This window comes from Eschscholzia californica, unplaced genomic scaffold (genome assembly GCF_041429995.1).
Source record: "Eschscholzia californica isolate CP2 unplaced genomic scaffold, dmEscCali1.0.p SCAF_3, whole genome shotgun sequence".
Classification (NCBI taxonomy): domain Eukaryota; kingdom Viridiplantae; phylum Streptophyta; class Magnoliopsida; order Ranunculales; family Papaveraceae; genus Eschscholzia; species Eschscholzia californica.
Genome location: NW_028238420.1, coordinates 45,903,275 through 45,930,007, shown reverse-complemented (window position 1 = coordinate 45,930,007; position 26,733 = coordinate 45,903,275). Strand labels below are relative to the sequence as shown.

At 35.7% G+C, this 26,733-nt stretch overlaps 1 protein-coding gene and 2 long non-coding RNA genes across 3 annotated transcripts in view; 1 reads left to right on the top strand and 2 right to left on the bottom strand.

The window, feature by feature from the left end:
* Nucleotides 1–14,261, top strand: part of LOC147550845 (uncharacterized) — a 28,372-nt gene extending 14,111 nt beyond the window's left edge. The window contains exons 4-7 of the long non-coding RNA XR_015237812.1: nucleotides 10,127–12,114; nucleotides 13,109–13,196; nucleotides 13,795–13,980; nucleotides 14,060–14,261. This is a non-coding gene — a long non-coding RNA (uncharacterized LOC147550845). The remainder of the gene's footprint in view (nucleotides 1–10,126; nucleotides 12,115–13,108; nucleotides 13,197–13,794; nucleotides 13,981–14,059) is intronic.
* On the bottom strand, nucleotides 5,988–8,183 carry LOC147550846 (uncharacterized). The gene is made up of 2 exons (XR_015237930.1): nucleotides 7,957–8,183; nucleotides 5,988–6,770 (listed from the first exon to the last, which is right to left on the bottom strand). It is a non-coding gene; the product is annotated as an uncharacterized LOC147550846 (long non-coding RNA).
* Nucleotides 14,262–24,223: 9,962 nt separating the features above from the next.
* The window catches only part of GLYR1 (glyoxylate reductase 1), a 32,697-nt gene continuing 30,187 nt past the window's right edge, over nucleotides 24,224–26,733 (bottom strand). Inside the window, exon 9 of the transcript XR_015236827.1 lies at nucleotides 24,224–24,260. The gene's annotated coding sequence lies outside the window, so the exon portion shown is untranslated. The remainder of the gene's footprint in view (nucleotides 24,261–26,733) is intronic.

Genomic DNA, 26,733 nt, shown 5'->3' with positions numbered 1-26,733 from the left:
GAAGTATCTCTAGAAGTTCTGGTTAGACTAGAATATCTAGAAAAAGGAAGGAAGAAGTTTCAAGTGATATTTGAATTTCCGAAGCAAATAGAAGATCATCCGCATTAGTCCAAGAGCTCATAATACTTACAAAGGTTCGTCCGCTTTCAGAATATAGAAGTACCATCTTAAAATTCTGAAAGGTTAGTCGTTGTATCCCGAAGGCATTCACCCTAACGTTTGGTACTGTTACGGGGGTGTAAAATGTCTTAAGGAAAGAGAATTTATTCTTGCCTCGACTACATTAACACCTATCTCGGTTAGTCCGAAAGAAGGAATATTGATTAATCATTATTCCTTATTAGTTTATCTCTCTATAAGTTAGAGAAAGGAAACTCTGTCTAAATTAAGCCAAGACAGAGAGAAATCGACTTATCGATTAATAACCAGAGAACAACAATCTTAAGACATTTTTTGTATAACAATTATTTCTCTGGTTATAAGATATTGATCTGGGTTATTTTATGTGTGTTTCAGAAAAAATGGCAAGAACAAGAACAACCCTACGGGTTCTTCAGCCTAACACCACATACGTAGAAAACCCAGAGATGTTCAAAGGAACTGACTTCGCTCTGAAGCGGAAGGGTCCATCTCAAAACAGAGGCAAGTCGAGGAAAAGGCAAAGGCCTGTCGAATGCTACAAATGTAGAAAGAGAGGCCACCTAGCCAAAGATTGTCGCTCCACATATGACAGTCAAAGGGAAAAAGCCGATAACCAAGCTTCATTAGCAAAAGACACCAAAAATCGGAATCACCGTCTAATGATTACTGAATTCGAAAAGGCGTTTGATATACTTCATAAGATGAACCTCTGTGCAGAGGCACATGAAGATAACCTGGTTAACAACCAGAGATGGTGGGTCGATTCTAAGACAAATCATCACGTTTGTAGTGACAAAAGCCTATTCTCTTCCTATACATAGGTAGCCGGAGGAGAGACCTTATTCAAGGAAAACGGCTCGACCACCCAAGTCAAAGGAAGGGGAAAGATCGTGTTAAAATTCACTTCCGAAATAGAGGTGACTTTGACCGATGTACTCCATGCTCCAGGAAATCAAAAGAACTTGATTTCTGGTTCCCTTTTAAGTGAGAACGGGTTCAGACTAATCTTTCTGTCAGATATCGTTATCATATTTAAGAAAATGATGTATATTGGAAAGGGCCACTTATGTGGGGGGTTATTTCAATTAAATGTTACCCATGTAATGCCGAAGACACCTATTATTAATAAAATTAATAATTATGCGTATATTGTTGAGTCCTCCAATATTTGTCACGAAAGATTAGGACATGTGAATAATAAGTCATTAAAGAAATTAATGAGCTTGGAGTTAAATTCCGAAACTCGAAATTTACTCAAGACGTACATGTCAAACATGTGCATAGTCAAAATGACTAAAACGTTGTTCAAAGTCTTTAGACTTAATACACAATGAACCCTATAACCTAAGAATGGTTCAAACATAAGGTGGAAAAAGGTAATTCATCAATGACTCCACTTGTTTCTGCTATATTACTTACTAAAGTGTAAGGATGAAGCAGTCGAAAAGTTCGAGCTTTATAAAAACAAAATAGAAACTCAACTTTGTAAAAAGATTGAGGCTTTAAGAAACGACTAGTATGAATCTCTTTTCGCCGAGATATACGCCAAGAATGGCATAGTTCATCAAACGGCGACTCTTTTGGTAGAATGAAAGCACAGAACATTAAAAGGGATAAAACTCGATCAGTGGAGATTAAAAATCGATGATCAATCTAATCTCGATGGATTTTGTGAAGTATTTCACTAAAATCTATTACTAGCCATGAACAGAAATAAGGTTCAACCCATGGTGACCATAAATGTTGACTTAGTTAATGACTCTTAAAATATCTTCTCGATAACAGAGACATCGAAAAACTAAGCGACATCTTGACCACCAAGTATCGACATAAATACTGGGTGTGAAACCGTATATCGAGAATACAGAGAGCGATCAATGATGAATACATGATCCTACAGGTTCAATTCGATGACGAATCGAAGATGACAACCGCATAAGTTAGCGGAGAAGTATGTCAAGACAAATGTCAAAACCTAAACGGTTAGAAGGTCAACGACAGAATATTACAAATAGTTACGAAACGATGAACTGTCCGAAAGAAATCATCGGTCTGAGATAATGAAAATTCCGTGAAACATTCTCGAATACAAAGTTGTCGAAGAATGCAAAATTCGAGAAAGTAAGTTATTTCGAATAACATATTCAGGCGGTAAATACTTCTCTAGAAGGTCCTGAGGCCTGTCTAAGAATTACAAGGAATCCTCAGATGTGTTAAACGGAAGGACCTTGGCTGAAAGATCTCGAAATCAGGAGTTATTATAAATAAATCCTTAAGTCTTTGTAAGGAGGTCCCTAATCATTCAAGAGTATGAACGAAATCTAGAAACGATAAAGGACAAAATAGGGAATGATAACTTTGATGATCATGCGACAGTTTAAATCTATCAAGAGAGTATATATGATTACGACATATAACTTAAGAAAGAGTTAAAAGAGGAACTCACCTTGTACTATATCTCAAGGTTCTAATGATCATAAATCATCATGTTATAGAACAAAACTAAACACACTACACTAAAGAAATTGTGTACGGAAATAGTTTTGTTAAAGAGGAGAATCCAATGGTTACCCTAGAACTGTGGGGGCAAATATTATCACATATCTGAACGGTACCCTATATGCAATAGTATAAGATTCCACCCAAATTGACGAATAAGAGGAAATACTCTTAAAATGTGGGGGGGGACCCGAGAAGGAACCGAAAAGCCAATTATAAAGAAATAAAATGGCATATAGAACTCCAAATTCCCCTGAAGATATAACGTCATAATGACGTGAGAAGAGGGAAATTATGGAGTACCTCGGAAACCAGATTTAACCAATAAGAATGTTTGGTCAAGAACTACGGTTATATTCACTAAGTTATGACAAAAGTGAGAAATCAAGTTTGTGAATATAAGTGATGACGTGAATGTCTAATTCACTCAACAAATCTGGAAAAATACAAATGGAAAGAACTTCTCTTCCTAATCCTAAACTGAGTAACGAGATTCAACCGTGAATCATCTGTTCAAAAGAACAGACAATACTAGTTAGGAATAAGAAAGTGTTTTAGAAGATATGATTCGATGCTTTTCAGATTGAATCATTACTCATGATTGATAATCTAAAGTTCATGGTTAAACAGAGAATGGTAGAATAACCACTCAAAAAACCACGATAAGCATAAATACTTGAATTTGAACAAATTCAAGAAAGAGTTATCAGAGTAACAAATAGTTCTTAGGTATCTGAGCAGACTCGTATTAATGTTTGTACATGTCATAAAGGAAAATGAAGATATGTGGACAACACTCGAATCTCAGATACAAAACAGTGGATATGACAAACCACTAAGGGATACGATATCACAAAATCCTCAGAGGCAGACGTGCATAGCTGGATCAACAATGTAATCCTAAAGGCCTTGATGGATACATTGCTTTGGAGAAAGAAAAGGAAGTAGGTGAACTTCCTGGAGGATATTTGTTTGTGATTGAAGCCAGTGCACGCAATAAACCTGAGTAGTTGTTGCGTAGGCACTAATATGGTAAGTCTAGAGAATTCAAAATAAAATAGACTAGCACCGTAAAGCAATTGCTCTCAAGGAATGCATAAATTAAAATTATGCTCAATCCTAAGTTACCTGGCGGATCCGTAAAGAACAAGGGTGAACAAGAGAGTTGAAATTGCATCATCAAGGGGAATGTGGCAAAAACGCCTAAAGTAAATGAGTAAAGGCATGGTGAAACCCTACCTAGATGACTGGAGATCCCACGATCTAGGTTCAAAGGGCAACTAAAGCTATATCCTGACTCGACAGTAACACTGTAAGAGATTTCTATCTCTTACCCATTCCTAGGATGATAACAGTGTTGCCTGCATTGAGAGGCTAAGCATTAAGCTTTTAATGAATCCGAAAACTTAGAACTTGATTCTAACGTGAGGTATAGCAGGATACCTTATTACGGATAACCTATATGTGTGTGAATTGATGCCGGTTCCGTGGGAAGGTCGTCTAGGCCGACTTCTCTAAAGCACACATGAATTCGGGATTGTTCAGGGCCGAAATGAACACAACCGAGAACCTAAGTCGGTAAGGGATTAGCTGTGTGATAGCTATTCAGGTTTACAATTTCCAGGACTCAGTTCAAGACGATAAGTTCACTGCCGTCCTTGTAGACCTTGTAGTTATTCACTAGGAAAGGTTCAAAGTCGAAAGACTACCTTCTTCCGATGCAGCGAAGTTCCGCATATGACTCAGTATAGTATGTTTGTATATAGTAAACCTCGAATTTTCATTCATGTGGGGGATTGTTGGAATCGGAGCCAATTTTGGCTCGACCCGACTCGTCAAACTCAGAAACCGAACGCGCCATTGCGTTCGTCTCGTCGAGCTCTTAAATTTAGAGCAAAGAATTACTCGAATCCGATTCCGGATGAATGAGAAATTCGAGTTTGAAGTTTGGGTGAAAAAAAAGGTTAAGTCAGGGTCTGAAACGTCAAACGGGACAAGTTAGATCAGGGGTCGTTTGAGCGAATACCACGCGCATCCAAATCTGTGGGCACATTTCGGGACTGATCTAACGGTGGGCGTTCCACCCGAGTTTTCTAGCCAGATCCGACGTCCCAGGGTCCAACCGACTCCAATATTCAGTTATTCTTTCTGTTTAGTCCCTCCTTTCGAATGGATACATCTTTTAACCCAACAGACACTATGCACCCATTCAACTCCGATATAAACCAACCAAACCCACTTCATTTTTCAATCAATTCATTCTCTTCTCTTCTTCTCTTCTCTCCTAACAATTAGAAGTTCTGGTTTGCCTAGAATATCTAATTAAGGGTGTATTTCTAAAAGTTCTGGTTAGACTAGAATATCTAGAAAAGGAAGAAAGAAGTTTTGAGTGGAGTGATAATCATAGGTCGTCTAGAACATCAATTCAATTCACTTTCTTCTTCTCTTCCCTTCTAACAATTAGAAGTTCTGGTTTGCCTAGAATATCTAATTAGGAAGTATCTCTAGAAGTTCTGGTTAGACTAGAATATCTAGAAAAAGGAAGGAAGAAGTTTCAAGTGATATTTGAATTTCCGAAGCAAATAGAAGATCATCCGCATTAGTCCAAGAGCTCATAATACTTACAAAGGTTCGTCCGCTTTCAGAATATAGAAGTACCATCTTAAAATTCTGAAAGGTTAGTCGTTGTATCCCGAAGGCATTCACCCTAACGTTTGGTACTGTTACGGGGGTGTAAAATGTCTTAAGGAAAGAGAATTTATTCTTGCCTCGACTACATTAACACCTATCTCGGTTAGTCCGAAAGAAGGAATATTGATTAATCATTATTCCTTATTAGTTTATCTCTCTATAAGTTAGAGAAAGGAAACTCTGTCTAAATTAAGCCAAGACAGAGAGAAATCGACTTATCGATTAATAACCAGAGAACAACAAAATCATCGACGCCCCTTGGGGTGTACTTGTTAATGGAGGTCTTCATTGGATGGCAACTACGTTTTCTACCCGTAATGATGTTCTGGTATCTTTCGATGTGGTTGATGAAAGGTTTAAGGAAGTCCCAATGCCGAAATATTTGGAGAACAAAGTGTGGTCAGACTCATTAGAATACATAAAATTGGGTGTTTTGAATGAGTGTCTTTGCATATTTGATAATATTAGCAAGGTTAGTACTGATGTATGGGTAATGAAAGAGTACGGGGTAAGCGAGTCTTGGGCTAAACTGTTTACCGTTCTCAAAAACAAGGTTGTTCGAACAATTTCGCCAATCAAGTGTTTCGAAAATGGTGACATATTGTTGGAGGGAGATGGAAGGGGCTTAGTTTTATGGGGTAATTTCTAGAAAGGTCAAAATAATATTGAAAATGAGTAGAAAAGCACAAAACATTTGAAAATTATTATTCAGGTCAAAAAGTGTGCAAATACTAAAATACCCCTTTTTGTCATTTTGTGTAACTAAATTCTTTTATTTTTCTTTAAACTTTAAATTGATATAACTTTTGATTGAGATGTCGGATTTCTCTAAAAATTATATATTTAGAAATGATTTTTCATTAGCTTTCTAACAAGATCCACTTTCAATACTTTTTTCCTAAAAAAAAACCCAGAAAAAAACGGCGTTTTTCTCCTTTACGTTTTTCTGCAAACGTGTTTGCAACAATCTGTTATGCAAACGTGTTTGCAACAATCTGTTATGCAAACGTGTTTGCAACAATCTGTTCTGCAAACGTGTTTGCAACAATGTAAACTGCAAATACGTGTTTGCATAATGTAAACTGCAAACACGTGTTTGCAAAATATAGATTGCAAACATGATAAGGAAGCTTTGCAGAATATAATCTTGGGTTGCATAGCTTGCAAACTCAATTTGCAAGAATATAAATTAAGAGTATGTATTTACGAAATGTTGAGTTTGAAATTGATTTCATCATTCATCTGCCAAGTTTCATATTCAAGTCAAAAGTAGGATTTTATGGATGAACTTCAACATTAAAGAAACTATAAAGAACATAAACTGTGAAGCTTTTAAGAATGTCAATTTTAGTAACAACTCAGCCTAATCTATTCTTCCATTGCATCTCCTCCAACTACCACTTGCTTCTTCAACACTTTCACCTTCGTCGTTAAAACCTCTGCAAATAAATAATTACAAACCCAATTAGACAATCAAAATGTCTCAGTAATAAGTTCACTTCAGTCTTGTATATAGAAAGCTCAAACACTTCAATCTCCAAGTCCATCATATCAAGCATAGAGTCGACAAAACAATTTACAATTTCGGTTTGAAAAAAGAAAAACAGAAAGCTGCAACTAATGTGAAGATAAGTTATTACTTTTTTATATGTTATTCGCATTATGGGATCATATATCTAGGCGTAGAAAAGATTTTCTATTCTGCAGACTATGCAAAAAAGCATTTACCTATGCCGAGCTTGTAGGCAAAGTGCTCGCCAGTAGATTGTTGGCCCATTATCCTTGTTACCAATTCAAATTTAGTTGATATGAAGGATGTCCATGTAAAATAGAGGGTCATACACTTCCTAATTGTAATCATAGGTTTCATTCTGAGTGTATTGATATGTGGTTCCATTCTCATTCTACTTCCCCACTTTGTCGATCTCTTGTTACTAAACCAGATATTCGAGAACCAAGATTTGAAGGTGAATATGTTCCAATTCAAATCCATATTGAGTCAACTCAGCCTGAACAAGCCGGGACTAGTTCCGGTGTACGTGTTCATCATGTAAGAATGAAGGAGCTGAATCTGGTTCAAATTCTGCTCCTGGGTCTTCTTCTACGAGTTCTAATACTTCATTAACAATTGAGATTCAGAGAAATTGAGAAATTTGTAAGACTAAGAAATATAGGTTGGGTTATCCGAAATGTCTAAAGTGAGGAATTAGATTTCGAATATTTAGGTCGAAATGACCAAAATTTTCATCAAAACAGAAATTTCACTAAATTTTTCTTAGCAATGGCTTGTCAAGGAACTCAATTTCAAAATATTTCGGTGACTAAAATATTTCCATTTCCATGTCTATTGAAATTTCATTCCTTGGTTTGAAAATGCCAAATTACTGAAGATCCAGTCATATGAACAAATTTAGCACAAACCCTTGATAAAATAATCTCAAATTCACCAACAAAACTTTAACTCATTTCATTCATCATAGCAGTAAAAATAGGATTCATATTATAACATATTCTTCAATTCAGTATTCACAGTAGTTATAACTTATAAGTATCCCAACCAGCTCTAACATTATAATCACCATCCTTCATGATTAATGATTAAAAATTGAAGTTGGATTTGTTTACCTGAGTGGAAGCATCTCAATATGATCTTCGAACTTTTGCGAAATCGATGTGATGGGAAAGGCATATCTATGGAGAAGAAGGAAAAGAAGAATCGTTTAATGGATCAAACCCTAAATTTCGGGATCTTTCCTTTCTCTATTGGTTTTGTTTCCAATTTTTCATTAGAAGCAGATAACTCGTTCACGTTTCTGGATTTCAAAAATCGAAGAAGAAGAAGAATCGAGAAGGAGAAGAGCAAGAACAAAAAAAAACCCTAAATTTTTGAGATTGGTAGAGAGAACATGAATTTTAAGGAGCAAGGGCATTTTTGGAATGAGAAAATCTAAAAATGACCTTTTTACTAATTATTCATATTATTTTAGACTTAATGTATGACTACCCATAATATTGTGGTAATTTCTACCTAATAGAAAAAAGTCTAGGTTTTTTTAGTTATTATGATAATTTTTTGAACCTAAACAACCATTTTCCCTAGTTTTATATGACAAAATGAAAAAGACTAGTAGAATTATTCAGGTAAAGGGCACCCGACATAATTTTGAACCTTTAATTTGGTGCGATAGTTTAGTTTCACTAAATTCTGGAACTAATTTGAAGAAAATATTATATAACGAGGATCAATAGAAGACGAGAAGAAGCTTAATTACAGGAATATATCGACGATATGGATTTGAGACTTCACTTCCTTAGACTAGTTGTTCATAGGTTTATATTGTTCATAGTGTATGTTCCCATTGGTTTCAAACTTAATTCTTATATTTTAGTCGGAGAATTATTGGTTATATAAATAAATTACTGATTGAGTGATTGTATATAATTGGTTCTTGTGAAAATACACAAGTTATGCGTACTCACAACCCATTCGAGAGACATAAGTTTTTTAATATCATTTTCTTTATCACTTTCTTATATCTTTATCGAAATAATTAATGTTTTTGTTGATAGAAAGACATAAGACATCAACAGATGTGAGATTGACCTTAGTCAATGTCCTTTGACCCCAAATACATATTGGCATCTGGGTATACAAGACACGGATTGACCTGTCCGAGAGTCAAAGCAAGGGGTTCGAGCTCAGGCCAATCTGAGCCCTTTGGCTACCGGACTGATTCGAGTCTGAGACTAGTCCGATGGTATTTTTCAAGACAGAACTTCGAGTTTGCCCCTGCTTTGCTTCAAGACAATGCTAATTGGTTCTTGTGAAATTATATATAACCGGTTCTTGTGAAAAATCCCCTACGTTAAATTTGAATTACTGAATAGCCAAACCACCTTTGAAACTACAATTCAAATGGGTTCAAATCCTTACTTGTTTTTATATGTCAAAGACTACACGCCTCTCCTCCCACCTTTAGCAGTTTTACTGTTTTATTTTCCTGGCCCAGTCAGATTTTCGATCTTGGACAAGGTTGGCAACCCTATTTATGAGGTATCTAACTCATTTTCTTTTGAAGATTGGTTGGTCGTCCATCAAGGGAATTCTGGAGGGTAACTTTGGAACCTTTCGGTTCTTAATCTAGGAAGTCAAGGCATTGATACATCATGAAGATGTGTGCCTATAGCCCAACAACATGAAAGAGGTCTAAAGCCCGACAAATTTGTTACATTGTTTACTATATTTATTGTCTAAATTACATGAGATAAATCTTGATGGCAAACTGTTTCCACCGAGATTCGGTCTCACGACCTCATTGGCTTAAGAGAGGGTGTCCAACCACTGTACAGGGTGGTGTACCTTCAGTGAAGGTTTTAATTCTTATATTCATCTAACGAGGGAGAGGTTATGTTTGTCTCTGTCTTTAAAGAAGATTTGGATGGATATGATCATTAGTAGTTTGGAGTTGGTTGTTTATTCTGAGTTTACTAGCTCAGAACAGGTGTGACAGCTCTCGTCTTCTTCGGTATCCACTATCTTCGTAGATACTACCGTGTATTCGAAGGAATCAACTGAAAACTGATTGTGTTTAGTTTAATGTGTTTAGGAGATGTAACCTTTGCTTGTTCTTGTAAACTTTTGCTAGATAAATAAAGTTTTACATTGAATAAACACAAAAATAGCCGGGTACCTGAGAAAAATAGAGTGACTGCCACTAAGGAAAAGTTGTAGAATATGATATGATTGATTAGACCAGTTGGAACATCTTTTTCTCTCTCCGAATGAAATATCTAGGAAAATGGGTATGAATATTGTGTGCACAAAACAGAATGTTTTGTGCTGAATGGGACAAACCAAAAGACAAATCCGGTCGTTCGTTGTGTTTTCGATTGCATCCTCACCCTTTGATCAATTACCCACCCTAAAAATGACAAATTTAATCACCGAGTGAATGACAGAAGGTAAACAAAACCCTTAATGTGAGATGTGAAATATGGTCAACCTACCTTGGCGCGTTATTTCCTTCGTCTTCCACTCATCTGTTGCGTGCGTTACAGACTCTTTAGCCGTTCCAATCTTTAATAATCAAAACAGAAAATCTTCATTATGTCTTCAGGTCTATGGGTGTTACTAAATCTTCTTTCCCCTCATTTTAGTGGCAGAAGAAATCAGTATCACTCCTCCATGGTCTTTGGCAAAAACGAACCACCCAGAAATTCACATAGTCAACATCAAAGTAATCTTCATGATTGAAATTCTCACCAAAGCAATTACTCCTCCCAAATCTTCAGCAAATAAGAATATCATCTGCTCAATCTTCAGCAAAAGAATCAAGCTTCTCAAGGTCAACACCATTTTTAAATCACTCCCCCAAATCTGTCTTCAGGATTATGAAACTTGATGAGAGTTTGGCAATCAATCAATATGTGCTATAATTTTATGCTCTAATCATATTTTGCAAAAGGATCCAGGTTATAGTGATTTATGGTTTTCATAGTAAATGGCCTTCTATGATGAAAGTATCAGTTCAGGAATTCTACTTGACCAACGGTTCTAACCCTATCTCCCTCGTAATCTTTGCTTAATATCTCTCATTATTTTCTGATTTGATCAACATTGATTATCGTTTGGGTAATAGGAATTGAGGGATCCAAGAGATTCCATGTTGCTACTGAATTTACTTATAATCCCACGTTTAATTAGCTAAGTAAACAAAATAATATTTTGTGGAATTTTAATGATCACATTTGAATTAATGAATTGTGAACTCCAGTTGTTCGATGAAAATTCTCAACCAAATTAGCCCATTATATCTTCAAGGTTAGTTTCTTTAATCGTTAGTATATTTATTTTTTTCTCATCAAAGTTGTTAGTCGTCCTTCGATTTTGATCTTCTTAGTTCAGTTTTTGTGAATTTGATCCGGTTTGGTCTTCTGGTTTGTTGGTCTTTAGTTTTCAATTACTTCAATTTGACTTGTGTTTTATTCTCCATTGTGTTACCTATTTTGCAGATTGTACATATGAATTACTTATACGGACTCGAAGCGCTTTTTTTTTGCCTTTATTTTAGTGAGATATTGTATTTCACTATTTCTTATGCTTTTTGCTTATTTATACGGACTCGAAGCGCTTTTTCTTATGCTTTTTTGCTTATTTATATTACCTCTTTGTAATGGAGTTTGTCCCTCGTAGCCTGGCTTTCCCCTCCCTCTATCTCGCTAACATTTACTCTTCCGATGGTAGTCATAGCTCCAATACTTCAGTCCAAATAACACCAGTGGTGCTGATGAATCTACTGCGGAGGACTCCAAACCAACTCCACAAGCTTCAATAATAACATAGCTATTGGTGCAACTATTATTACTACTTTAGCAAGGGCTTGGAAACACATTAGGGACAACACATGTAGCATTTGTCTTACATCCACTCTGACTTGCGTTGAGGATAAAGAATTTAAAAGTTGTAAAACCTGCCCTGGATTGTCTTCATGTATGTCATGGATTGACTTACATCCACTCTGACTTGCATTGAGGACAAAGAATTTGTGGACTCACCATAAACCATTAGCATTACCTTCTTCATCAGAATCATTCTCAACTCTTCATGTTTATACTTACATGGTTAGTGGTTATGTTAATAATTCATCATCTAACTTTATCTTTTTCTACTTGTTTCAAGAGGTTCCGATCCCATAACCTACACTGACATTTTGGGGAATGCTTTACAGTTCCCTTTTGCAAGTTTTGAAGGTGTTGCTTAGGCCTCAAACAAGTTCTTCAAAGGTATGTTGAGTAATTGTGAACTTATTACCTATCCAAACATAACGCGTTAAGCATTCAAGTTATTCATGACCCTCCTTAGTAAGTATATAAATAGACTTAACTCTTCGGACAGTTTTACATCTTAACAATAAATCTTTAGATTTGTAAGGGATACTGACTTATGCCTGTAGATTTATTTTTACTAAGCCCTACATAAGTCTATATCATCTGGTCCGACATCTACCTCTCGGTTGAGAATGCATGATTTATGCCACTGCGTTGGAGAAAGTCTTATAAGATATTTCTTTACACACACTTCTTAAGAGCCTTAGGAGGGTCAGTCAAAACTTGTTATTTTCAATTTTTTTTCTTTGTCTACATAAGGCTATATCATCTGGTCCGACATCTACCTCTCGGCTGAGAATGCATGATTTATGCCACTGCGTTGGAGAAAGTCTTATAAGATATTTCTTTACACACACTTCTTAAGAGCCTTAGGAGGGCCAGCCAAAACTTGTTATTCTCAATTTTTTCCTTTGTTATAAGACCATGGTGAGTTGAAGTTCGGGATTGTTACTGCTCGATTAGGATTGTAGAAGCCTAATCAATCGATTAGGTTTTTTGTTCGTTGCTCACCCATTTCCTTCACTTCATTGCTCAATTGTTTTATTTATTTCTATTTTGTACCATACTTAATTTTTAAGGGTTGTTCTCTTATAGTGTAGGCCATTCATTAGTATGTCAAGGATTTATTGTAGGATATGTTTAATAAGTAATACACATGGTTTGGGTTTCATTTCCACGTTGGTTTCAATTTGATAATAAGGTTCTATGGTATGTGATTTTAGCAAGTATTTTAGTTGACATTTTACGAATCATGGATTTTTTTGGTTGAGTTACACTTCAATTTGGCGCAATCAATAACAAATTTCTAATTTGATTCATGAGTTAGTTATTGCCTCTGATGTTGTTCTATAAGCTCTATCTGATTTTCTTCCATCCAACTTTGTTGAAGTACTGATATCACTTCATGATAGTAAGCTTTAAGAGATATTCAAGTTAAATGGCATGAGCAGAAGACCAAAAAAATCAGCTACGGACAGGTATTTCTCTATTCAGAAATTCAAATCAGAGAGTTAATTTGGTTTGAAAAAAAATTATTTAGTGTGTTTAGTTTAGAACAACAATCAAATTGGTTTTGGTTGTTGGAAGAAGTTAAAATTGATTGAGTTATGGCAGAGTTTTTTCTTAGAATTATGACAAGTTTCTTAGATTTTCGACATCTAGGACTATTTAATAATGTATTCTTATGGCGGGAAAGGAATACAACAATGCAATGTTGTTCTTATAAAAAAGTTAAATTCATGACTTTGAAATACATTTCGCGACATTATTTTACAGCTGGGAAACATAGGATACAAGCGAGTCATTTGGCGTCTTCACCCACACAGTTAGGTTTAAGTTTATGAACATGCAAGATATTTAGAAAACCATTTAGACAAACTGAGTTTATAGAACTAAGAAGCTATTCTGAAAAGTTGTCAACACAAAGTGCAATATTGGAGCTAATTGTAGTCTGACCTTTATTGAATTTGTCACTCACAACAACTTTAGTCATGGTTTTTTTATTCTTTTTGTTTGGTTTGTAGACAACCATGCTCACTTTTTTGTATCATGTTCTTTATGATGAATTTTAACCAGACTATACCCCAGATCTCTTATTATGCTTCGTGATCAGAACCGACACAGGTAAGAGAAAAACTGTGAAATTACAAGATGCAAGAGATTGTACAGAATAAAACCTCTAGGGGTGTAGCTAGAAATATATTATATGCGACTGTTGAGGATGTTGGAGAAGTGGACATCATCATCAAAATTTTGCACTTGGTAAGCATCTTATTGGTGTTCTGTTTTATAGAAATAGGTCATAATTTTATTTTTCTTAAATAAGGATTTTGTTGTTCAGAACCGTAACTTGTCTATGGAAGATATGTTATGAACACAAAACTGACATAATGTGAGAATTAGAAGGTAGATAGTACTTCCTTAATACTTGATAAAATAGTCTTTTTTTTTTCATTTATGTAAGTAGGATATTGGTTGATTTATTTATAGAGGTTGTAAAAATGGGTGTTTTTTAGGTTTGAATGAATGAAGTGAGTTTGTGAGTTTTCTCTCTTTTTCCTAGCTTGAATTCTATTGCAATACAGTTTTTCTAATTGATGAATCTTATTTTTATGTAAAAGAGAAACTATTCAATCTCAAAAAAAAAGTTGCATGGTGTTGTTAGTCAATTGCTTTTTAATTCTATGTTGAATGGTGTGATAAACACACTTACCCGTGCCCTATGGGCACGGGCTATATCTAGTCTATATAACAAAACAAGATTTTTGTGCTGACTGGGACAAAATAAATGCTTGATATCTGGGACAAAATAAATGTCTCTATCTCATCTTTCCATCATTTAATCTCTCCCCACAAAGTGTCAAGTGTTTGGTGAGCAAATGACCCTTCATATTCAATCAAACAACCACAACACCTCCAAGCCACTCAAGCGTCATTACTCATGCATTATTCTTCTTTGCGCCATTTAAATCATATTCATTGTCCAAAGGTAACTCCCATTCTAATTAATCCTTCATATTCAATCAAATGACCACAACACCTCTAAGCCACTCAAACGTCATTAGTCATGTGTTCTTCTTCTTTGTCTCATTTAAATCATATTCATTCTAAAAAACATAACTCCCATTCTGACATATAAATTTTATAAAAAAAAAGAGCGAAGAGTCCAATGGATAGTGATCCAAAGCATAATAGCCAGAAAGAGACAACTCTTGGATAAATGTGCATCAAGTAAAGCAAATTTTTTTCCAATCTTCTCAGTTTTTGCGTTTTTTTTTGCATAATAATCTCTCTATCATTCTCTCTCCCCCTCTTTCTTTTTCTCTTATTGTGTTTCAAATTGCAAGAGTGATGCGGAAACAAATTTTTGATATGGTCACTATATTAGAAAGTATCGGGGTGAATAATATTCTCTCTTTTATTTCCTAACTCATAGTTATGTTTTTCTCAGTTTCTTAATAACAAAGGCGAAAGTGAGCATTCTTATATAGGTAACAAGTTTTCTAAATGTCGTAAGTCTAACCTTAATTTCTTATGTTGGCTTACATCTTCTCAAGATTTCAAGTTAGCGGAAAAGTTTTAGTATATTTTCGATTATTGCGTACGAATGCGCCTAAAAACTTATCATGTTGAATGTGTGGGAAGCTAGAAATATCGATAAACACGGGTGTTATCGTGTGATTCTTGACTTGAAGTTTCCATGATGATGATACTTCAACTGAGAAAGTGAAGGATATATTCGTTCGGTCTGAAGGAGATGTCCTTCCGAAGGAGTGTCCTTCGACCAAGATGGCAATGGGATCAATTTGTCAGTTAGGATAAAGATGTATTCTTTATGAAGATCATCCAGTCCGGTCCAATTAGGGGTCATAGTGCTTTGCTAGAAGACAACTACGATCGTCGGATAAATTCGGTGATTCGCGACAAACATAGACCGGATCCTACAACGGGTTACACATAAGAGTGGTAACTTGATCGGAGAGAGTTAACTAGTGATAAAGTGGCAAATAAGTGGATTTGATCCATTATTGGTAAGGCCAAATAGTGTTCGAAAGAGTCCAAACACATACACACAAACCCGGGCCCGAACGGGAGCCCGGGGGTGCCCATAAAGGGGTCGGCCATCACATGGCCGACCTAAGCAAACACATGGCCGACCTAAGCAAGGGGTGGGCCAGCACATGGCCAGTTATGACCTTAAAGTGGGCCGACCATAAGCCCATAAGAGGGCTATAGTGGCCGGCCACACTAAACCCTAAAAGGGAGTGCTTTTGGGATAAGTCTAAAGAGAGATTTTTTTGGAATCCTAGTTTGGGTCAAATACCTACTCTATGGTTCCCTATAAATAGACCTCCTTAGACATAAGTGTGTACCTAAGAGATGTACAACTTTGGCGAGCTTTTGTGTGGAATTTTTCTAAGAGAAAAAATTATACACCTCTATCTCTCTCTCTCAATATACAGCTAATGGAGAGAGAGGAAGTTAGAGAGAATCTCAATTCTACCAATCTAGTCAAGAAGAAGAGTTCTTTCCAACCTTCTATTAAGTCCTAGCAGACATTAAAGAAGGGAGATCAAGTTAACCAACTCGGTGTCTCAAGTAGAGGAGCGACAATTGGAGCTCTCGATCTTCACAAGCGAATTGGAATGATTCGAGGGAAAAACACGATAAAGGTATTTATCCCTCTTCTAGTTCATTGATTAGTTCTTGTATAAATGATCCTGGTAATCTAGTGTTAACATATGATGTTGAGATTCCGCTTAGAACACTAGATAGTATATTATATACACCCAAAACCCTACAGAAAGATGAATCATAAGAAGATTTTAGTCTCCCTGAACATTATTCATATGCTAAAATTGATAATCTTCCTACTACTCATCTTCTTTAATGGTCAAATTCATATTCATGCATATTTAAATAGTGGTGGTCCCAATAGAGAAACAATTCTATGGTTCTTTAATGGTCAAATTCATATTCATGCATATTTAAATAGTGGTGGTCCAAATAGAGAAACAATTATATGGTCCCAGGTAGACATAAATTAGTACTAATTTACGGAGGATATGAATCACGTCGCATTGGTTTTGATTTGGAAATCCAATTGAGGCCGTTTGGAAATCCAAAGTGAGAGGCGGTTTGGAAATCTAATTGAGGCGGTTTTGGAAATCCAAATTGAGTGGCGGTTTCAATTTGGATGGTTTCCAATTTTCGAAGTCGGCAATGTCCAATCCTACCGGCTTATAATATATATAAATAGGGGGTTTGAGTGCTTTGTAAAACACAACAACACAAACACAACAACTATTTAACATAGAGTGTGAGCAAGTGAGAGAGAAATTTTGTTCATAGTTTTGAGCGGTGTTTAATTTCTCGGTCGTCGAAGATCTAATATAGAAGGTTAATTTCTATACGGTATCATCTTGGGACGAACTTGCGGGTTCTGTGAGTCGTCTTCATCTATCCTTCAATAAAGATTTCTTGTTCACCCGAGGACGTAGGCTTTAAGCCGAACCTCGTTAAATCTGTTTGCATATTTAATTTTGGCATAGCTTTTCGATTAATTTTCATAATCGGATCAATTTCTAGGATAGGTTTGATAGCTTCCGCGACTTTTAGTACTAACATACTGATGCATGCGCATAACGGGACGGACCCGCAATCCCGCGCGCCCGCGTCCCAGTCGGTCGGTCTAGAGAGTTTAGGAAGTTTTAATTTAGGAAGGATTAATTCATAATGAATCTAGGTTTAGGAAGTTTTAGGTATTTCTATTATTTAGGAATCCTAGTCTATATAACAAAACACAATGTTTTGTGCTGAATGGGATAAGCCGAAACACAAATCCGGTCGTCAGTTGTGTTTTTGATAAGATCTACAACCTTAAATTCGTTACCCACCCTAATTTAATCACCCACCAAACGAGGGAAAGTAAATAAAACTTTAATCTCTGACGTCAGCTACGGTCAATCAACCTTTAGATTATGTTAATTATGATTAACGTTGAGAATCTGTTATATAAATCATGACCGTTCTTTTGAGTACGATAAGAGGGTGGCCATTGGATCATACCAATAATCCCTTGGTAACTCCTGTCATTAATTCAAATAACCTCTCTCTCCATCTTAATATCAATTACGGAGTATTTCTCTTTCTAATATCTTCCTCTCCACAATTTAACCTCTTCACAAAAATCAATTTTTTTTTTTATGAAAACACAGAAATCAATTTAACCCTCTAATTTCTCTCTCTAATAACTTTTATTTCTCATAACTAAATTGTAACTGTTCCTCTCTGTAACGGTTCCAATTAATACCCTAGTAACCCCCTTTATCTATCTTTCATTTTCTTGAAACGACTTTTAAGTGGGTATCTGTATCATTTTGTTGTTTTCACTGTTCAACTTCCACGGTTGTACTTTCATACTGTCTCTGTGGTTTCTTTCACTCCATAATTGGTATTTTCTAAATGATCTCATCCATTACAAGGCCTCAATGGTTTCACCTGAATAGGTTCCTTTCTCTCTCTCACACACACAAAAAAACACAAACACACACTCTATTTTAATATTTCATTGAATAAATTTTCCATCATGCTTATCTTCTTATTAATAAAAAATGATTTGTAATATTTCACTTGATTTGTGTTTCAGAAGTATGAGTGCATGTTCTTGTTCTTTCAGTTGTAGATTTGGTGTTGTACTGTTGTGTATAACTTTCAATTTTGTATAGTGTTTGATTTTACCAGGTAAGACATAAGTTGTTACTGAATCAGATTGAGATAAGTGATCAAGAAGGTTTTCTTTTCTTTTAGTATAACTTTTAACCTCCTTTGTACTTAAAAGAAGATTTGAACCTCAATCTTTTGTGTGGTTAGGTTATAATATAGTTTTCTTGATTATATTATGTTTTTTCTTTCAGAATCTTTGAGTACATCATCTTGACAAATCAACTAATACAAGGTTTTCGTATATTTGTTTTGTTTTAGAGGTAACCACATCCCCATTTAGGGGTTTGTCAGGTTTTAATTTTTAAGTTTTTACTTCTTTATTGCAAGGTTAAATTTGTTTGAGTATGGTATGTTTGTTTTCTTCATTCAATAATTGAGATATCTCCCCTTCTCTATATTACGTATTAGGGATGAATCTAATTTCGAATAATTTCTTTATGGTAGGCTTTGGTTGCAAAGAAGACATCTTTTGTTTGATCAACATATGTTCGATTTATGTAGCTGGTGGCTACACATAACCAATCTTTTTCAAGGTAATTGTCTGAATATATTAGTTTCTTCTCAACTTTCATACATAACCAACTTATATTTTGTTAGACTTTTATTTGCTTTTTTAGTGATTGGTCGTTTGATTCTCCAATATAACGCTCCATATATAGAGTACTTAGTAAATGAATTTGGTTAGCAACTGATTTTGGTTTTTAATTTATCAGTTTTTGGTCATTACTTGATGTTTATTTTTGTTCTTCTAATATTGATTTTGGTCTTTTCTTATTACGTGTACCTTAAAGATATGTAACTTGTTATGTAATTGTGCTCGACTTTTTCTAGGAACAAACTTTGTACTCTCGAGGGGAACATAGTTGCTCATAGTTTACCCCTTGGAGCCCTCTTTGACATTGCTTATCATGTGTAGTTAACTTAGAGATATGTAACTTGTCATGTAATTGTACTCGGCTTTTTCTAAGAACAAATTTGATCTCTGGAGAGGAACATAGTTGCTTATAGTTGACCCCTTATCCCTCTTTGACATTGCTTATTATGTGTAACTTGTTATGTAATTGTACTCGACTTTTCCTAGGAAAAAATTTGTTTCTTCACATGTGCAATCTGGTAGGTTTGCATTGGTGATTTTGAGGTGTTTTTGTTTGTTGGTGACTAATAGTTTAATGAGACAGAAAGCGACAAAGTGTTGGACGTGAAGTAGAGATCACATAATGTATCCACGTGATACTAATGTTGTCTTAAATCTTATTTTATTTTCACTTTCTCTAATTCTCTCTATCTTTGATCTGTCGCTCTGTATTAATTAATCAGAAGGTGAAGAGTGCCTAGCTATTTTACTATCTCTGCTTTTTCACTGTTCTAGAAGGTATATGCTTCATTCTTCATCTTTAGTTGTTGGTGGTTGGTTCACAATTTCACATTACTCGCCATATCTTATTTTGTTTTCACTTTCTCTAATTCTCTCTATCTTTGATCTGTCGCTCTGTATTAATTAATCAGAAGGTGATGAATGCCTAGCTATTTTACTATCTCTGCTTTTTCACTGTTCTAGAAGGTATATGCTTCATTCTTCATCTTTAGTTGTTGGTGGTTGGTTCACATTACTCGCCATAACTTATATTTTGAGGTTCTTTCATCTCATATTAAAAAATAATTTTCTGTCTCGTAACAGCTATAAGTTTGCCTTTCTATTCCACGCTATTGGCCTTCTCCGCTCCTAATGTATTTCACCACTTAAGGACTGAAACATGAAGAGATAACAGAATGATAGCTAAATGAGCTCTGATTAGTTGTTGACAAATATTCTCCTCTTTTTTTATCTACTGTCTTTCTCAGCAATCTGCCTTTTTGTCTTCTTTCCTTTTTGTATCTATTCTCCGAAACTAGGAAGTGCTTTTTGTTAGGTAATTGTCATGTTTTCATTTGTGGTTAAAGTGTTTGGTTAATGTATTGTGGTTTAATATTAGGCAATTGTCACTTAACATGGATGGTATCCAAGTGTGAGATTATATCGTACCTCTGCAACAACTAATGTGTCATGTCTAGGTAATGTTTCGTAATCATTAATATGACACATGAAACATTTTCTTTTCACGCTCTTGAATTTATATCTTTAACGCCGCCACTCAAATGAATGCAATGTTACAGTTTCTTCTTTCTATGCTATATTTCATGTGAATGCAAAAAAAAGACCTATTTGTTAGCTTTCAGGAGTCTGTTTGAATTTGTGAGGACATTCTTTGTATGCTAATTCAGGTTTTCACATGTTTAAGATCAAATATGGCACAGGAGTATCATATGTACAATTAGTTTTACCTTTTGGTATAATGTTGTTTTGTTTTTGTACTTTTTTTTATTCTTATATATCTTGATGATGTAAATTTATGGTATTAATTCATTTTCATTTGGATTTTCGTTTTGTTACGATTTCTTAGAGATGTGCTTGACAAAACTACTTGTGCCCTATGGGCACGGGTTATTTCTAGTATATATATATATATATATATTGTTTTAAAATTGCATAAAATGATAGTTAGTTTGTTGCGGTGGATAGATACCCATTTGTTTGGTTTAAGTTCGATTTTGTGTCATTTTGGTAGGAATTCTTTTTTTAGTTATGCTTTTAATAGATAGTAACTTTTTCTCCATTTTGTGTCATTGTGGTGAATTTTAATTGAGTATCAGTATCGAATGATCTCTATAACATCACTAGAGGAGTACTAGGAATCCTAACTTAATAGAAAATGGCTATCGATCAACCCAAACTGCAAATTCTCCTTGACAATGCTTTGTCGTAGATCGACTAGGATTCTCTTACCAATTTTGTCGTAATTGTTGCTTGGTTTATTCTGGTTTTCACGCTTATTTGTATTCAGGTAGTGCTATTTTTCATAAGGATTGCTTGAAGTGTTTCTCCTCATATAGACACTCTGACGCCTTCAATGTTGCTTGAAGTGTTTATTTAGGTCAGAGGAAGTTTTTGGATAATGACCATGTTTGATATGCAAGCACCAAAATGTTTTTAAGACAGGTAGTTGAAGGAATTGATGTGGTGCTTTTATTTGTTCTCATTTTGAGGGTTTTCATTTGAAAGATTATAGAGTTATTTCACACCAAAAGATCGTTAGTTATTTGGACCTACCCCTAGAAGTAAACGTATATTGGAAAATTCCCCTTCCAACTAACGGATTCTGTTATTTGTTTGTTTAAATGACGATCTGGTTTGGCCTATAGTTTATTCATTATTCATGTCTTACCCTTACCCTCCCTTTCACCATCATACAATTCGATTGAAAGATACAGTTGAAGAAGATCAATTGAGGTAAAATGAAAACTTTTAAATAACTTTGAAGTGTACAATCCGATTATCCGAACTTCCGTGACTTCGCTTGCCTGATACCTGTAGTAGGCTTTGAGGGCTTTGACCTTTAAGAATTTTAAAGACAGTCCACTTTGACACCCAAACGGGTAAAGAGAAAAGTTGTCCGGCCCATTATGCACGCTGATTTCACTACTCGCTGGTCCCATACCTGCCTGTTTCTCGCCCCAAGTGAGACTTTTTCTCTCTCTAAATTCTGATCGGACGCATAGCTCAGCCAGAATTCGGGATAGTAGCCCGACATAGTCCCATTTCTCTTCCCACCCCCACTAATGGGCATGTGAAGTTATACATTTGTTTTTGTTCTTTTTAATTCGGAAGGGGATAAAGAATTATGGGAAATGAAATGACATCAGACATAATTTGGTCAAGGTATTCACTGCCTTGTGTTACTGCTGTCCCAGTTTCATCCACCACTTGTATCAGTTTTGGTTTTTGCACGCCTAAGTACAGGAGTATGACTCAGCGCTACATATCATGAAAGGGTCTTCGGGTCTGTTCGACTGTTGTAGGCATCAATTTGGTCGGGCAACGGTTATACTGTACCAATGAGGAATCAGGAAAGTATATTAACCAAGGAATAACACACCCAGTGAAGAAAAGGTTGTCGTTTAAAAGTGCCTATCTTTATAGTATTCATGAAAATATGATCCGAAAGTATACCTGTGAGATATCTGAAAATGGAGGGATAACAGAAGGCAAATCTTGAAACTGCAACAACTGATGGATTTGCGTGTTTCTGTGAGCATAGTGGGCATATTGTTCTATCCGGGAGGAAGCGAAATTCCCTCTTCTGCAACCTGTTACTTAATCATGTTTTTTTTTTTTAGAGAAGGTAAAATAGATCCATTAATGAAAAAACAAAAGCACAACCATGGAGGAAAACAAGATGGTTAACCAACCATGGCACCACAACAAGAGCATTCTAAAGATGTTACAGTAGGCCTAAAGCCTGTTCAAGACATCCCAATTCCTAATATAAAGGCTAAAAGGAGTTGTGCTACTCCATTCTTGATTACAAGCCCAATAATGTATCAAGTTTTTCACTTGTGTGATTAAATTCTCCATGGAAGCTTCTTTATCATAATCTTTCTTCATTAATCGGTTGTTTCGCTCTAGCCAAGTGGCCCAAATGATGACAGGAGGTATGCATATACGGATGAAAGATTTCCTATCTGTTACCTTCTTCGGACACCACTCTGTCAGAACCTGAGAGATGGTTTGATTGCTAGTAATGAGACGATGAGAGGGATTAATCGACTCCCAAATTTTAGAAGTGAATGGGCAAGTGAGGAAGAGATGTGTAGATGATTCCTAATTGGACTTGCAAAGAGAGCATCTATTAGGAGCCGTGCAACCTTTCTTTATGATGTTGTCCATTGTGGGGACTACGTTATGCACTATAGCCCATAAAAGGAAGGAGACCTTTGACGGGATAACCTTGTTCCAAAACCATTTTGGGATTTTAACTTGAGATTGAGAGGATGATGTTGCTTGTTGTTCTAGCTTTTGGTACAATGATTTGACTGAAAATCCTTTGTTACTTAATCATGTTAGAAATGGAGAAGTACCCAACATGTGGATTCAGTTCGAAACCCACATTATAACAACTTCATTCGGAACTATTTTGTCCAAATATTTCGTTATGAAGCAGAAAAAGGCAAAGAAACTGGTTGGTTTGTTTCTTGATTTAAATGTTTGTTCTGTTAATTGCTAAGTTAGAATTTCTGAGCTAATAATCACTGGTTGAGAAAAATGAAAAGTTTAATTTACCTTTGGGGGCGTAGGAGGTGGGGGATAGACAGTTGGAGCTGACATCCTTTCCTCAGCAGACAGACTGGTAGTCTGGTACCACCACTCCATCATCTGAGACGATTTTCATTTAACATATGTGATCTTGTTCAATCTCTTAAAAGTGGTGTAAACAAAGAAACCCATACAGAAAGAAAAGAAGACATTTAGCTATACTAGTATGAAATTTTTAGGTACACTTACTTTGAAGACAAACACGGCTGCAATAAGACCAGTTTGTGCATAGTCTAGGCTAGTAGTGTATATACACACAGCTCAGTAACATTTTTTGCACGCACAGCCTGCTGCCTGTATATCGTGAACTAGAAACAAGTTAGATAGGTTATATATTAGTTGCAAAATGTACTGATAAGGTAATGAATTACCTTCAAGCAAGGTGGCCCACGAAGTCTTACACGTTCATGGCTTCTAATCTTCGAAATCCTAGATGATGTATCATCTATCTACATTGACATCAAAATGAAGAAACGTATAGAGTAAGTGACATTTGAAACTCTGGGAGAAAGAAATTATTTGGACCACTTCAAACAAAATTACAGGTTGAACAAACGGTTAAGTAACATTGTACCAGCTTCTGTCCTGTTTTTTTTTTGAGAATTGTTCAGCGTGTGCCTCGAACCTTGACCTCTAGGTGAAGATTATACCTCTTGCCACTCCAACCAAGGGTTGTTGGCCAGCTCCTGTCCTGTTGCACGACAGACAATGAATCCCCACCACATGTAGTCCTGGAGAGAAGAAACCAGTAGCATCCAACAGATATAATAGTTCTAGTAGGCTAATAGATTTTGGACCCCCCGAAGATTATAGTTGTTTTCCAATATTTTTGCCCCTAAGGAAACATTAACAACGGTTATCCATGTCACTTATCCAAATGAAAAAGGTAAGGTGTTGGGTTTCTTTTTTCAAATTTGATTAGAAATAATTTTATGTTTACTTTTACTTGTTTTGCATACTTTTATCAAGGAATTTGTCAAGGAATTTGTACATGTAGCACTCCCGTTTATCTTAAGATTGTGAAACAAGTACCGTATCCCATGCATTTGTTTTTGGGCTTCAAAAAAAAGTTTTTCTTTTTTGTTGAAAGTAAAGAACAAGTTAATACATAAAAATATTTATAGATGAGCGTAAGGGACAGAAAAGAGAGAGAAGAGAACAAAAAAAATGTTTAACTTGTATATTGGCATTTCAGTTCCTCATGTTTCTTATCGACATCTCACGGATTAGGATGAATTCATAGTCATTGCCAAAGATGGGGTAATAGAAGAATTTTGGTTAAAATAACAAAATTTAACTATATTGGCATTTAACCCCGCAATCCTTTTAACTTGTTTTAGTTATTTCAACATGTTTGGGATGTACTCTCAAATGACAAAGTGGTAGAAATAGTGAATTCAGCTCCAGCTCCTACACGATCCTATGCAGCTAGAACATTGGTCGAGTCAGCTGTGAAATCATGGAAGACCAAGTTTCCAACCTCAAAGACCGACGACTGCGCTGTCATTTGCCTTTATCTCAATCCCTCAACCTCCATCATTTCCTCTTCTTCCATTTCAAAGTCCAAGACACAACACGAACCATTGAAGCAAGTTGACAATAAAGAGGACTCCTCAGTCGTTCCTTCAGGGTTAGATCGTTCGGGTACAGTACTAGCAACATGTCCTGGTGAGAGTCGGTTGGAACTGGTCAGGCTGGAAGAAGAGGAGAACGAGTAAGCCTTGAAGCACCAACCTAAGAGAAATTTGGAAGTAGTCAGGAGAGGAATGGTGAATCTATAAAGGTTGGGTCTTGATAAACAAGGTGAGAAGACATCTGCTAGAGAAGAGGCCCTAAGATCAGGCGAGGGACTAAGTCTCTATTTTGGCTTGGGTTTGTTATTGTGCGATAACTATTCTTTAGTGTGGTGAACTTTTTTTCTTATCTGTTATATAGAAATTTATCAAGAATGATTATTGTAATTACCGCGTCACTTGTAGTTTGACTTAAAAGTTGATATGACATCATCGTTTCTATTTTCGAGTCAATTCTTTGTATCTCTTGGATTTTTTCAATAGATGGTTCAATTCTATTTAAGTTTAGAGTAAGTAAAGTTTCAGAGTGTTATTTATTATTTTTCTTTACTATGTTATCGTAAAAATGTATCTTTTATTACAGATTTGCTTTTTCAGATAGAATTGTATAACATGGTGGAGAAAGAGAGTACAGAAGGAGAAGAAGAGGCGAAGAAAGCATACAAAGCTTCGAGAGAGGAAAGTGACCATGCGGCCGAGGCGGCTATTGACAAGGTTTCTTCAACGCTCATAAATAGGGAAGGAAATGATCAAAACCCTTTTCGCTTGCTTACTTCGGTCAATACTTAATATATAATTCACTTAATAAAACCTAATATTAAAATAGTTTACCTTATATCCCAGGTTGATGCTACGCTCCAAAAGCTTGAAAAGGAGATTGATGACGTCGATGCCAAAATCGGTGACCGTTGGCAGTTACTGGATAGGTGCATGAATTGCTTACGATACGCTGATAAACTTTGTCCTTGTGACTAGTCTTAAAAGGTCGATATATATATATAAGTACCCCTACCATTTGGCAAAACTTGGAACCCAATTCTTAGGGTTTCTCAAGTAGTACCCATTTTAATGCAACATAAGCACACAAATATATTGTTACTCTGACAAAACGAGCCTATAAATATTTCACAAACGTGTCCATCTTCTAGTATTTATGCATCTTGTCAGTAAACTTGCACAGACTGACTCGGATAGACATCTACATTAACCAATTGCAGGGACTACGATCGGAAGGTGACTCCAGAGGAGGTAGCATGTGCAGCTATGTACCTCAAGGACACCATAGGCAAAGACGGTGTCCAAGAACTTATCAGCAACATTTCCAAAGGTACAGGTCAGTCAATATCCGAGTTCCTCCTTTACCTATTCATTTACATGCCCATTTTCCTTGTTAATTCTTTAAATCTTCAAATGAGTTTTCTGATATCTTACTGCTCTCTAACCTTGGCCGAACCCCCTTTCAAGCTTCCTAAACAAAATATGGTTCCCGCTTCATATGAATAAATCTAATTTTCGGTAAATTAG